At 34.7% G+C, this 8489-nt stretch overlaps 1 pseudogene; it reads right to left on the bottom strand.

Annotated features, from left to right (window-relative positions):
* Nucleotides 1-521: 521 nt before the first annotated feature.
* LOC149545172 (eukaryotic translation initiation factor 3 subunit C pseudogene) lies at nt 522-1262 on the bottom strand (annotated as a pseudogene).
* Between the last annotated feature and the right edge of the window lie 7227 nt (nt 1263-8489).

The raw sequence follows: 8489 nt of genomic DNA, 5'->3' as shown, positions 1-8489 counted from the left end.
TGTTGAGTTGAATTATATATAAACATTATAAAAAATCTCTACCCACTCAATGTCAAACAAAACATTTTCATAGTTTTCCCTATGTGTTCTGCATTTTCACATGTCGATGCCTCTTCTTTTTTTACACATGGCATCCAACTCCTTTCCTTGATGGTTGCGACCTCCTCAGACAGCTTCCTTTTTGCACACATCTGCTCCTAAGTCTGCTACCTTCCATAGCCATTGTGTGTTTCTTTATGCCACCTGCTAAATCTACCAAGACATGGTCTTTCTCCATGCCAACTCCTTTACAGAGTTTTCCCTGTTTGCATGGCGGCTTCCTCTGTTCTTTCTCATGCATGGGCTCTTCTTTTTTTTCTTCCATTTTTGACTTCTCTTATTCCCTTTGTCACTCATCATTCCTTTACGTCTCCTTCTATTGTTCCTTACCTACGCCATGCTTCCTTACATGAATGTAGATGCCTCCTGTGCGATTAGTATGGACCCCTGCCACCAGCATTACATGCACTTGTATAGGTTGATTAAGTAGAATAACCACCCTATCTACCTTGTCCATTAGAAAAATCATTTTGCGACCCACCAAAAGCAACACTAGCATAGTCTTGTGTGTCTCTTCTCCTAGTTACTAAACGTCCCTCTAATCCACCTCCTATTCAAGCATCAAAAGCTCTTTCATTACTGTCAATGAGAACCAAAAATTTCTCTACAAACTGTATTGCCAAAGCTTGTAATACGGTAGGCTCCACATTATGAGTAACAATGCACCTTGTTGGCTAGTCCCAACTCACATGAAGTTCTTCTGCAATCATCATCTCACTCACCATGCTATGTACTTGTGCTTCAGAAAGCTCAAACATGGTTGTAAGTTGATCTAAGCTAAGGGAACCATAACATGAGGAATACGTGAATAGGTAGGTTCTCAAAGCTTCTTCACAGATTTTTAACTTCAACATATCTAGTACACTATCCCTTTCTTGAATAAGCTTCCAAGTATCAAGACTTTCAATGACTTTGTATGCTTTTTCCCAATCACCCTTACTCAATGCTCGGGTTGTAGCCATAACATGATCACAGACATTCTCAGGAGGACCAGTGAATGTTTGCTTCTCATTTATTTCTAGTATACATCGAAATGGCTTACTTATCATCTTTCTTCTAACATCATGTGCATTTGCAACCATATTTGGCACCTCCAGAAGCATTGCACAAATCAGATGAATAGCTTCAAGTAATTCAAGATTGATATGCATGTGGTAAGGCATTTGCCTTCATGGCGGCTTTGCTTTCAATCTTGAACAAATTTTTAGGAATCTTTCACACTAGATTACCATGAGATATTAGCTTACCACTTTCACCAATGCTTTCCTCTGCTCTTTCAACATGGGATTATACACTTTCAAGGCAATATTGACTATTCCATTAGCACTTAAATTGAACAGTTCTAGTACATAAGCCTTGGGATCAACACTATGATGAGGTTTACCAATGCCCATTATGATATCCATGACCCCTACATAAAGTAAGGTGTAAAACATCACATGGTAAGCTCATATCATGACAACATCAGGAGCACATTGTGAAGAAGTATTCAATGATACTCTACAAATGAACCAACTAATTCTCCACTCAGGTCCATGTAAGTTTGGGGTTTAGCACAGAAAACTAGTATATCACCAATATGGCATTTTCCACATAGTGCCTTATAATGAACCAAATCAATAGAGATATCAATTGCTTAAGCAATATAATCGATCGTCACAAAGCCCACATTGATTTTATGTTAAAATGATTTATGCAATCCCTGTCAATGATCAAATTTCATATCTAGTTCTTCATTGAACCTCTTGCCTTGCTTGTATTATAATTCAAAATCTGGAGCCCTCACACAAACATTTGGTTTTGCATGACAATAAGCATACATCAAGACCTTATAAAAATCCATGTCATTGTAATTAGTCCTTTTAAAACATCATTAATCCTCTCAAGTGCCATAATTTTGATGAAAATAGTCAGGCCCCAAAGTGGGTCCAACAAAAAAAAAATTTGTTTTCAAATGAATGATATATCAAACTGATCCATCGAACCCATCATACTAATTAAGATCAAGTTTGACCACTGAACAATCCATTTAAAACTCATTTCACATCTTATTCGTGAACTGTCAACTTTATTCCAGGAAGTCCTTTGACCAGCTTTAAAAATTGACCAAAACACCTAACTGGCTCTGAAATTGAACATAATAATTCTACATTTTGCACACTTCTACCCTATCAAATCTCATCTCATGAAAAATTCTCAGTCAAAATATATTGACTGCCAAAGTTTTCCTTTCAGCACTGCATGCAAGTAAACATGTCAGAAAACAATAAAATGCTTTGGGATTTGGCTTCAAAATTTGGGTAAACAGACACTTGGAGGTATGAAACTAGGGTTTTGGCTCACTATCATGAGGAGAGTATAAATCTGGGATTTGGGCTCATGATGAATAACTAGGCACATTTGGCGAGCAATCAAAATGGGCTACTCAAATTTGCAGATTGGAAACACTTGATAGAAAAGCAATTTTTGCAAATGGCATGGACCTAGGAAAGTGTCTAGACGGATTCATCAAAACTTGCAAACTAGCACACTCGTAGTATTTTTAGAGTACATTATAGTGGTACAATCCATTTGATATCACCTATCACATATTTTGAGAGATGACATCACGAACAAGGGTTCTAACAAATCTGCATTTGCTGACACCGGTAAAAAGTTACAAGTTGCATTTGGAATCGTGTTTGAAAACTGATCAAACAGATTCATCATAAGCTCAAAATTGAAATATAGCAAGTCTCTGACCTCTAAAATGTAATGCAAAATGAATTTCATCAATTTAGTCAACTAGGTCAAAGTTATAACAAGTCAAACAGGGCTTCCCATAATTTAGAACAAATTGCATCAACATGACATCAATAAATGACCAACTTTGGGGGATTCAAAACCTAGGTAAATAGATTTGAAATGACTCAAAACCTAAAACATAGGCTCTTTGGTATGGACACTAAACAATTCCAAAGGGATGAGTCATGAAACATTATTGGGTGCGAGATATTCAATTACAAACACGGGCTCCTGTCGCTGTTTAACACAGGCAAAAATGCAAATTTGACAATTGCTCAAAACAAGACTTCACGAAATGGCTCAAAATGGAAATTTATCATCATGAAATACGTAGATGTATTGAATGCATGGTGTTAGAAACATTAAACATCTCATGGGCCTCAAATGGACAATCGGGCACATACACATCAAAAAGCGTTTATAGGGCTTAATTTTCAATGGTACTCAAAATCAAGGCTTCAATTTTGAGTCCCAACAATGGATCTATCTAGGGATGCATGTCCCTTGAAGGCATGGAAAGGATTCAGATCTCTAGAAGAAGCAAACCATACATCTTTCAGCAAAAACTTCTCTCTTGAGAGCTTTATTGTAAGTGAGAAAATAACTACTCCTACTATGTACAAATGATGGGCCCGGGATACCAAACTTCAACAAAAACCTTTACCTCTGTCATAAGTTTGATTCTCATCTAAACTTTCATATGGTAAACTAGAAATACATCTCCTATCAATTTCACCAATTAGATTAGCATCTTGAAACTCACCACTTAGCAAAACTAAATCTACATCTTCACTTTCATAATGCATACAAAAACTAGGATCACTTTCAACCATTTGCTCATTATGAAAGTTCTGATTAGCATGCTCAAACATATCAGACTCAAACTAAAAATTCTCTTCATTAAATGAATCATGCACGCTATCAATCTCGAATATAAAAGCATCATATTCAACATGGGGAAAAAGGTCACACATACCTTGAAAATATGCATCCTTATGTATAGCCATATTGTATTCAAATGAACAATCAGATTTGTACTCACACATGTCATCAATGTCAGCATCTAAAACTAATCTGGGATCTTCAAATGGTTCTTTAAAATCAAAAAATGGATCAGCCATCATATTAGAATATCCATCATAAAACTCATTACAAGGTGCATGCTGATTTTCAACAACAACTTTGTCAAACACCTTGTCATCCATATTATGGGATGCAACATCATCCTCATAATCACTGTCAAACTTGAAAGAAGAAAAATTTAATCTCTTCTAGTAGTAAGAGAAGGTATCATCATTAAACTCATTATCAACTAAATCTGAACATTCCATGTCCTCTTCACGTGTTGATAACTCCATGTAATGATCCTCTTTGAACATTTTGACCAAAAATGAGCTGATCATCATCATATAAAGCATTAGTATACATTTTAAAACCATTACACATTTCATCTTCATAGAGACTTTTAGCATGTGAAGAAAAATTAGAACTATATGAAGACTCACTTTCTACTCCATCAACGAAACATGTAGAAAATAGATCAATATTAGTTGCATTGTCTTCATGAAGGTGATTCAAATGTCTTGCAAACCAATTATCTTTAGGTGCAGATGCATTAACCTTAGAATCATTTGTATATTTCTGGTTACTACTGCATATATCCTCAAGACATTTATCTACACAATTAGGTAATCCATCATTATAAACAACCTCTTTATCCTTGTATTGTGTAGACAACTTCTCTTCACAGCTTTCAACCTCAAGATGACTTGTTCAACTCTGAAATGGAACTTCGCTTTTAGATTTAAAAGAAGAACTTAGGCCTTTACTAGCAGAGGAGTACTCACTTCTGTCATTGCTTTCTTCTTCCCAATTTGCATCTGATTCATATGAAGATGAACACGTACTAGCACTGTCCTCTTCTTGACTCAAGTAACAACTCTCGTCATTGTCTTCACATGATGCTTCATAATATGTCAGATCAACAAGTTCACCTTCATCACTTAACGTATAACTTCTAGCTCCTTCATCCTTATACTAAGAAGAATACCCTTCAACTTCATGATTAGTTATGTTTTCAACATAAAGCAAATCATCAATAGGAGAAGAAACCACTGAATTTATATCTTGCATATCTAACTAGTCAAGTGAACTAACTTTGTTATTTGCTGCTATGATATCACAAACATGTGTCCTATATTCAACAAGAACGAACTTAGCTCCTTTTTGCAACCAAGAGACTTCATGTTCACATGTTCTTACTTTTGAATTCTTAATGAGATTACTTGCAATAGAAGGGGTACCTATTTGCTGATCCGAAATTAAACACTCCTTTTGACATTGATTTTTCCTTTGCACCTCATCTTGCCAACAAACATTCCTAGAGAAGTGACTCTGGGTTAATTTGTATTTTATGTTATTCTCAATCTCTATTGCCGTCATGAATGCCTAATGCAAAGTCTTAGGCTCTTTATCTCTTAATAGGTAACTCATCTTTTTATCAAATGCATTAAGATAAACAACTAGACACACTTGATCATCCAGCTTATAACTTTCAAGAATCTCATTCAAAACTTTTGCAAATCTGATATTAAATTCAATAACTAACTCACCATTCCTGATTTGGATTTTCAAGAACTTATCAAAATAATCAGAGATTCTTACTCTTTCCCTGAACTGCTTCATGAAGGCTAAAAGTAATTCATCCCAAGATGGAATTGAACATGCCAGCAGAAAGGAAAACCAATCCCTAACATCACCTTCTAAAGTTTGAACAAACAACTTCATATGAACATCTTCATGAGCAATTTTAAAATCACCAACTAGGTCACTAAATAACTGAACATGATGACTGGCTGAATTTTCATGGTTCCCACTGAATTTAGGAAAATACTTTCTGAGGTTATATGGCATAGGGTTTGGGAAACCATGAATGCCATCAAAACATAATGGAATATATCTCTTGGTAGAAACAAATCTATAATTCTCACTAACTGGCTACATATTTGATGAAGGGAAATTTGACATTTCTAACATATTTAAAACTCATTCACCATAATTACTTTCACAATTCATTACTTGCAACAAATCTAGAGTTCTTTCTACCAATTCAAAACTTCACACATACTTCAAAATGTAAAAACACTTTTGCTGAATCTACATTCCACAAAGTATGTTGAGATGTATTAAACCATTCTCCTACTTAGTGCTGAAATTACCAATTGACGGAGAAAATTTTGTAAAGCTTACTTTCATGTAAATGAAATCACATGAAAATGGAAAATACCTTTCAATACTGATGCTTAAACCTTTGTTCTACTGATTGGCATAGGTGTTGATTTCAATTCTTCACACTGCTGATCAAATCCTTATAGAGTTACCATATCCTTGAGGAGAAACAAATGAAAATATTGTTGTGATTCATTTTATCGTTTGAATTTCTTATGATAGCAAATCATATACAACACCTCAAAACTCAATTAGTCAAGATCTTATATATTCTCTCTTCTTGCTTACAACTTGTCATAACTTTTAGATCTGCACAATTCAGTTGAGAACTCTTGAAAACATTAATATATAACCAATCTTCACTAGTACAGAGATCCTTTAGAGAGTCACCACTCATAATTGTGAGAAAGATTTAAAACATGATTCATGGCATGAAAAATTTGAAATGAACTTTCAACTTATAGAACTTTGCAAATCAACAAACACTCAGAAGAGAGGAAATATCTTCAAACAATTTTGACTCTAAATTTACAGTAGTACTTTGAAAACCACAATGTGCTGAATTGATAGAAAATAAAACTTAGTAGCAACACAATCTACATGCAAGCCTTCAAAGCTACTATTGTCCATGCATAAAGCTTAAATGGGGAACACAAAACCTTGCATACAGAACTGAATATGCAAAATATATCAGAGATTTTCAGCTCCATAATTCAGGCATCTACAACCGTTGTCCCCAGTAGGGTTGCCATTTTTTTGGTGTTTTGAAATGCTACAGGTTTCAAATTACCCTAATGAGAACAAGACACATCTAGGGGCAGCTAACTCCCATCCTTAACATGTCGTTTTAGACACCGAGGCAACTATAAGGCTAGAACCTTCTTCTACTTCAGGCTTTGCAAAACCTAGGTGGGTGGACCTTAGATTCAATTATATGGTACTAGTACAAAACATATTCCTGAATCTAATAAGTAGATTTAACCCTTATTTCTACTATTAATTCATGCAATGACATAGTTCTGCAATAGCTAAATGCAAGATAGTGAAATTCATAAGCTGAGTGAGGGCATTCTATTATAGCTCTTCAACATGAAAGGGAAAAGAAATTGATTAATGATGTTGATCTCAGCAAAGCCCCAAATATGTAGTAGTGAGAACTAATTGATCCTATAACTAATTAGTGCCTAATCCATTGGGCAATTCTTTGAATCAAATACATACATATGGATACCTGAGACATATTCATATATTCAGATATCTGATCTATCCATTCACCTTGTAAATAGACATCTATGTTCATAAAGATCTCACTACTTACTGAATATCCTCCTGATGAAACCTTCAACCTTGTCAAGGTAAATAAGCATTTACTTGGCTCTTTGTTCCAATAGAGAACTTATCTAGACATACAACCTTAAGAGATTGCAAATGAGTTTAAGCTCTTTGTTCTTAAACACAAAATATTACAGATAACAGAGGAAGGAGACGAGAATCAAAATGAAACTAAAGAGATTTCTGCTCAACTGTATTCATTTCCTTGAAATTATACATTCATAGGCATGAAATCAAAACATAGAAAAACCTAATAGATCTAAACTTTCTGTATTTATCTTCACTACTGTTGTTCATACAAGAGAAATTGCTAAAGAAAATGTCATGTAACACATCAAAACTGGAACCATTGGTCTCCAGATCTGAGAAAAACTCAAGATTGGAACCCCTATGGTATCACAACAATGAGTCCTTTTTTCTTCAAAATTGGAACCAATACAATGAGAAAGAAAGAGAATGATATAGAAGAAGAAATTCTCGGATCTGTTGTGCATCTGACATGTGTCCACTTGAAAAACCTCCTCAAGAAGTGAAAAGAATCTCTCTAATCTCTCTCTGTAACTAAACTTCAAATCCTTGATCATTTTGCCTTCCAAAAGTATAAAGTGATTCAAGTATTGATTGGAAAGAATAATTAATTTTGATGCTAGATTTAAAACTAAAGGCAAAAGCAAAAAATCAGTTAAATGACCTTAAGAAGCCAAGAAAACCATTTAGAATCAATTTTCTCCACATTCAGACTTCAACAAGCCTTTATATCTGCCTCCTAATCAATTTTGATGTTTAATGGTGAGAATTGCCAATTCCATTGAGAATGCCCTGGAAATTACAAATCTGCTTATAGAGCGAACCGGTGAATACTTGTGCAAAAAGTAACTCCATATTTAGAAAGTTCATTTCCTCCCAGTTCCAATAGTATATTGAAGTCCATGTTTCAAATAAAAATTGCCCCAGTTATGCCCCTTTGAAAATCCAGGCTCCTATTCATGGTTTTGCATAGCATTTCACAAAAATTTGACCCTTTATAAAGTTTGAGCTATATGGTA

This window comes from Cupressus sempervirens, chromosome 7 (assembly GCF_028749045.1).
Source record: "Cupressus sempervirens isolate cs-2001-9-10 chromosome 7, ASM2874904v1, whole genome shotgun sequence".
In the NCBI taxonomy this organism is placed as follows: Eukaryota; Viridiplantae; Streptophyta; class Pinopsida; order Cupressales; family Cupressaceae; genus Cupressus; species Cupressus sempervirens.
This window is presented reverse-complemented; position numbering and strand designations above follow the sequence as displayed.